Raw genomic sequence first — 6,000 nt, 5'->3', positions numbered from 1 at the left:
TAGACGAGAAGAGAGGCTAAAGACGAAGGTACGGTGCTCTGCAGAGCTAAGCACCGCTCCCGGGCCTCTTTCGGCAGAAGACGCACACCGCAGAGCACTGTGAGCGGCAGAATCGTCTTTGCGCGAAGAAGCCGCTTCTTCTCTTTCGGGAGCCGGAGAGAGCGGCAACTTCGCAAAGGTGATGAAACAAGCTGTACAACACTGCGATTGTGTGCACAGCTTGCCAACTGATAGAAAACAGTACCCAACCACTCTCCTGCCTTCTCTAATCACATGAACCTTCGATTGGAGGTTGTTTTGCACAACTTTCTTTCTCTGCCCTCAAAACACTCGGCAGACCTCCGTGGAACTTCTAGAACACGATGGGAGATGTTTTCTGTGCTGGCACAGTTTCTCCTTGCCAGACAGAGTGGAAAAGCTTTTTGCTAAGATGTAGACGAGAAGAGAGGCTAAAGACGAAGGTACGGTGCTCTGCAGAGCTAAGCCCCGCTCCGGGGCCTCTTTCGGCAGAAGCCGCACACCGCAGAGCACTGTGAGCGGCAGAATCGTCTTTGCGCGAAGAAGCCGCTTCTTGGCTTCCGGGAGCCAGAGAGAGCGGCAGCTTGGCAAAGGTGAAGAAGCAAGTTGTACAACGCTGCGATTGTGTGCGCAGCTTGCCAACTGAGAGAAAACAGTACATTACCACTCTTCTGCCTTTTTTATTCACATGAACATTCGATTGGAAGCAGTTTTGGACAACTTTCTTTCTCTTCTTGCAAAACACTCGGCAGACCTCCGTGCAGCCTCTAGAACACGATGGGAGATGTTTTCTGTGCTGGCACAGTTTCTCCTTGCCAGACAGAGTGGAAAAGCTTTTTGCTAAGATGTAGACGACAAGAGAGGCTAAAGACGAAGGTACGGTGCCCTGCAGAGCTAAGCCCCGCTCCCGGGCCTCTTTCGGCAGAAGCCGCACACCGCAGAGCACTGTGAGCGGCAGAATCGTCTTTGCGCGAAGAAGCCGCTTCTTCGCCTCCGGGAGCCGGAGAGAGCGGCAACTTCGCAAAGGTGATGAAACAAGCTGTACAACACTGCGATTGTGTGCGCAGCTTGCCAACTGAGAGAAAACAGTACCTGACCACTCTCCTGCCTTTTCTATTCACATGAACATTCGATTGCAAGCTGTTTTGGACAACTTTCTTTCTCTTCTTGCAAAACACTCGGCAGACCTCCATGCAACTTCTAGAACACGATGGGAGATGTTTTCTGTGCTGGCACAGTTTCTCCTTGGCAGACAGAGTGGAAAAGCTTTTTGCTAAGATGTAGACGAGAAGAGAGGCTAAAGACGAAGGTACGGTGCTCTGCGCAGCTAAGCGCCGCCGCCGGGCGTCTTTCGGCAGTTGCCACACTCCGCAGAAAACTGTGAGCGGGAAAATCGTCTTTTCGCGAAGAAGGCGTTTCTTGGCCTCCGGGAGCCGGGGACAGCGGCAGTTTCGCAAAGGTATAGAAGCAAGCTGGACAACATTGCGATTGTGTACGCAGCTTGCCAACTGATAGAAAACAGTACTTTACCACTCTCCTGAATTTTCTAATCACATGAACTTTCCATGGGAAGCTTTTTTGGACAACTTTCTTTCTCTGCTTGCAAAACACTCGGCAGACCTCCGTGCAACTTCTACAACACGATGGGAGATGTTTTCTGTGCTGGCACAGATCCTCTTTGCCAGACAGAGTGGAAAAGCTTTTTGCTAAGATGTAGACGAGAAGAGAGGCTAAAGACGAAGGTACGGTGCTCTGCAGATCTAAGACCCGCTCCCGGGCCTCTTTCGGCAGAAGACACACACCGCAGAGCACTGTGAGCGGCAGGATCGTCTTTGCGCGAAGAAGCAGCTTCTTGGCCTCCGGGAGCCGGAGAGAGCGGCAGCTTGGCAAAGGTGAAGAAGCAAGTTGCACAACGCTGCGATTGTGTGCGCAGCTTGCCAACTGAGAGAAAACAGTACCTTACCACTCTCCTGCCTTTTCTATTCACATGAACATTCGATTGCAAGCTGTTTTGGACAACTTTCTTTCTCTTCTTGCAAAACACTCGGCAGACCTCCGTGCAGCCTCTAGAACACGATGGGAGATGTTTTCTGTGCTGGCACAGTTTCTCCTTGCCAGACAGCGTGGAAAGGGTTTTTGCTAAGATGTAGACGAGAAGAGAGGCTAAAGACGAAGGTACGGTGCTCTGCAGAGCTAAGCACCGCTCCCGGGCCTCTTTCGGCAGAAGACGCACACCGCAGAGCACTGTGAGCGGCAGAATCGTCTTTGCGCGAAGAAGCCGCTTCTTCTCTTTCGGGAGCCGGAGAGAGCGGCAACTTCGCAAAGGTGATGAAACAAGCTGTACAACACTGCGATTGTGTGCACAGCTTGCCAACTGAGAGAAAACAGTACCCAACCACTCTCCTGCCTTCTCTAATCACATGAACCTTCGATTGGAGGTTGTTTTGCACAACTTTCTTTCTCTGCCCTCAAAACACTCGGCAGACCTCCGTGGAACTTCTAGAACACGATGGGAGATGTTTTCTGTGCTGGCACAGTTTCTCCTTGCCAGACAGAGTGGAAAAGCTTTTTGCTAAGATGTAGACGAGAAGAGAGGCTAAAGACGAAGGTACGGTGCTCTGCAGAGCTAAGCCCCGCTCCGGGGCCTCTTTCGGCAGAAGCCGCACACCGCAGAGCACTGTGAGCGGCAGAATCGTCTTTGCGCGAAGAAGCCGCTTCTTGGCTTCCGGGAGCCAGAGAGAGCGGCAGCTTGGCAAAGGTGAAGAAGCAAGTTGTACAACGCTGCGATTGTGTGCGCAGCTTGCCAACTGAGAGAAAACAGTACATTACCACTCTTCTGCCTTTTTTATTCACATGAACATTCGATTGGAAGCAGTTTTGGACAACTTTCTTTCTCTTCTTGCAAAACACTCGGCAGACCTCCGTGCAGCCTCTAGAACACGATGGGAGATGTTTTCTGTGCTGGCACAGTTTCTCCTTGCCAGACAGAGTGGAAAAGCTTTTTGCTAAGATGTAGACGACAAGAGAGGCTAAAGACGAAGGTACGGTGCTCTGCAGAGCTAAGCCCCGCTCCCGGGCCTCTTTCGGCAGAAGCCGCACACCGCAGAGCACTGTGAGCGGCAGAATCGTCTTTGCGCGAAGAAGCCGCTTCTTCGCCTCCGGGAGCCGGAGAGAGCGGCAACTTCGCAAAGGTGATGAAACAAGCTGTACAACACTGCGATTGTGTGCGCAGCTTGCCAACTGAGAGAAAACAGTACCTGACCACTCTCCTGCCTTTTCTATTCACATGAACATTCGATTGCAAGCTGTTTTGGACAACTTTCTTTCTCTTCTTGCAAAACACTCGGCAGACCTCCGTGCAACTTCTAGAACACCATGGGAGATGTTTTCTGTGCTGGCACAGTTTCTCCTTGGCAGACAGAGTGGAAAAGCTTTTTGCTAAGATGTAGACGAGAAGAGAGGCTAAAGACGAAGGTACGGTGCTCTGCGCAGCTAAGCGCCGCCGCCGGGCGTCTTTCGGCAGTTGCCACACTCCGCAGAAAACTGTGAGCGGGAAAATCGTCTTTTCGCGAAGAAGGCGTTTCTTGGCCTCCGGGAGCCGGGGAGAGCGGCAGTTTCGCAAAGGTATAGAAGCAAGCTGGACAACATTGCGATTGTGTACGCAGCTTGCCAACTGATAGAAAACAGTACTTTACCACTCTCCTGAATTTTCTAATCACATGAACTTTCCATGGGAAGCTTTTTTGGACAACTTTCTTTCTCTGCTTGCAAAACACTCGGCAGACCTCCGTGCAACATCTACAACACGATGGGAGATGTTTTCTGTGCTGGCACAGATTCTCCTTGCCAGACAGAGTGGAAAAGCTTTTTGCTAAGATGTAGACGAGAAGAGAGGCTAAAGACGAAGGTACGGTGCTCTGCAGATCTAAGACCCGCTCCCGGGCCTCTTTCGGCAGAAGCCGCACACCGCAGAGCACTGTGAGCGGCAGGATCGTCTTTGGGCGAAGAAGCCGCTCCTTGGCCTCCGGGAGCCGGAGAGAGCGGCAGCTTGGCAAAGGTGAAGAAGCAAGTTGTACAACGCTGCGATTGTGTGCGCAGCTTGCCAACTGAGAGAAAACAGTACCTTACCACTCTCCTGCCTTTTGTATTCACATGAACATTCGATTGGAGGCTGTTTTGGAAAACTTTCTTTCACTTCTTGCAAAACACTCGGCAGACCTACGTGCAACTTCTAGAACACAATGGGAGATGTTTCCTGTGCTGGCACAGTTTCTCCTTGCCACACATATTGGAAAAGCTTTTTGCTCAGATGTAGACGAGAAGAGAGGCTAAAGACGAAGGTACGGTGCTCTGCAGAGCTAAGTCCCGCTCCCGGGCCTCTTTCGGAAGAAGCCGCACACCGCAGAGCACTGTGAGCGGCAGAATCGTCTTTGCGCGAAGAAGCCGCTTCTTCGTCTCCAGGAGCCGGAGAGAGCGGCAACTTGGCAAAGGTGATGAAACAAGCTGTACAACACTGCGATTGTGTGCGCAGCTTGCCAACTGAGAGAAAACAGTACCTTACCACTCTCCTGCCTTTTCTAATCACATGAACATTCGATTGCACGCTGTTTTGGACAACTTTCTTTCTCTTCATGCAAAACACTCGGCAGACCTCCGTGCAGCCTCTAGAACACGATGGGAGATGTTTTCTGTGCTGGCACAGTTTCTCCTTGCCAGACAGAGTGGAAAAGCTTTTTGCTAAGATGTAGACGAGAAGAGAGGCTAAAGACGAAGGTACGGTGCTCTGCAGAGCTAAGCCCCGCTCCCGGGCCTCTTTCGGCAGAAGCCGCACACCGCAGAGCACTGTGAGCGGCAGAATCGTGTTTGCGCGAAGAAGCCGCTTCTTCGTCTCCGGGAGCCGGAGAGAGCGGCAACTTGGCAAAGGTGATGAAACAAGCTGTACAACACTGCGATTGTGTGCGCAGCTTGCCAACTGAGAGAAAACAGTACCTGACCACTCTCCTGCCTTTTCTATTCACATGAACATTCGATTGCAAGCTGTTTTGGACAACTTTCTTTCTCTTCTTGCAAAACACTCGGCAGACCTCCGTGCAACTTCTAGAACACGATGGGAGATGTTTTCTGTGCTGGCACAGTTTCTCCTTGCCAGACAGAGTGGAAAAGCTTTTTGCTAAGATGTAGACGAGAAGAGAGGCTAAAGACGAAGGTACGGTGCTCTGCGCAGCTAAGCGCCGCCGCCGGGCGTCTTTCGGCAGTTGCCACACTCCGCAGAAAACTGTGAGCGGGAAAATCGTCTTTTCGCGAAGAAGGCGTTTCTTGGCCTCCGGGAGCCGGGGACAGCGGCAGCTTCGCAAAGGTATAGAAGCAAGCTGGACAACATTGCGATTGTGTACGCAGCTTGCCAACTGATAGAAAACAGTACTTTACCACTCTCCTGAATTTTCTAATCACATGAACTTTCCATGGGAAGCTTTTTTGGACAACTTTCTTTCTCTGCTTGCAAAACACTCGGCAGACCTCCGTGCAATTTCTACAACACGATGGGAGATGTTTTCTGTGCTGGCACAGATTCTCCTTGCCAGACTGAGTGGAAAAGCTTTTTGCTAAGATGTAGACGAGAAGAGAGGCTAAAGACGAAGGTACGGTGCTCTGCAGATCTAAGACCCGCTCCCGGGCCTCTTTCGGCAGAAGACACACACCGCAGAGCACTGTGAGCGGCAGGATGGTCTTTGGGCGAAGAAGCCGCTCCTTGGCCTCCGGGAGCCGGAGAGAGCGGCAGCTTGGCAAAGGTGAAGAAGCAAGTTGTACAACGCTGCGATTGTGTGCGCAGCTTGCCAACTGAGAGAAAACAGTACCTTACCACTCTCCTGCCTTTTGTATTCATATGAACATTCGATTGGAGGCTGTTTTGGACAACTTTCTTTCTCTTCTTGCAAAACACTCGGCAGACCTCCGTGCAGCCTCTAGAACACGATGGGAGAT

Source organism: Melozone crissalis, unplaced genomic scaffold (assembly GCF_028551555.1).
Source record: "Melozone crissalis strain CALT ecotype California unplaced genomic scaffold, PUWL_Pcris_2 ptg000009l_1, whole genome shotgun sequence".
NCBI classification, from domain to species: Eukaryota; Metazoa; Chordata; class Aves; order Passeriformes; family Passerellidae; genus Melozone; species Melozone crissalis.
Note: the sequence above shows the minus strand (reverse complement) of the source record.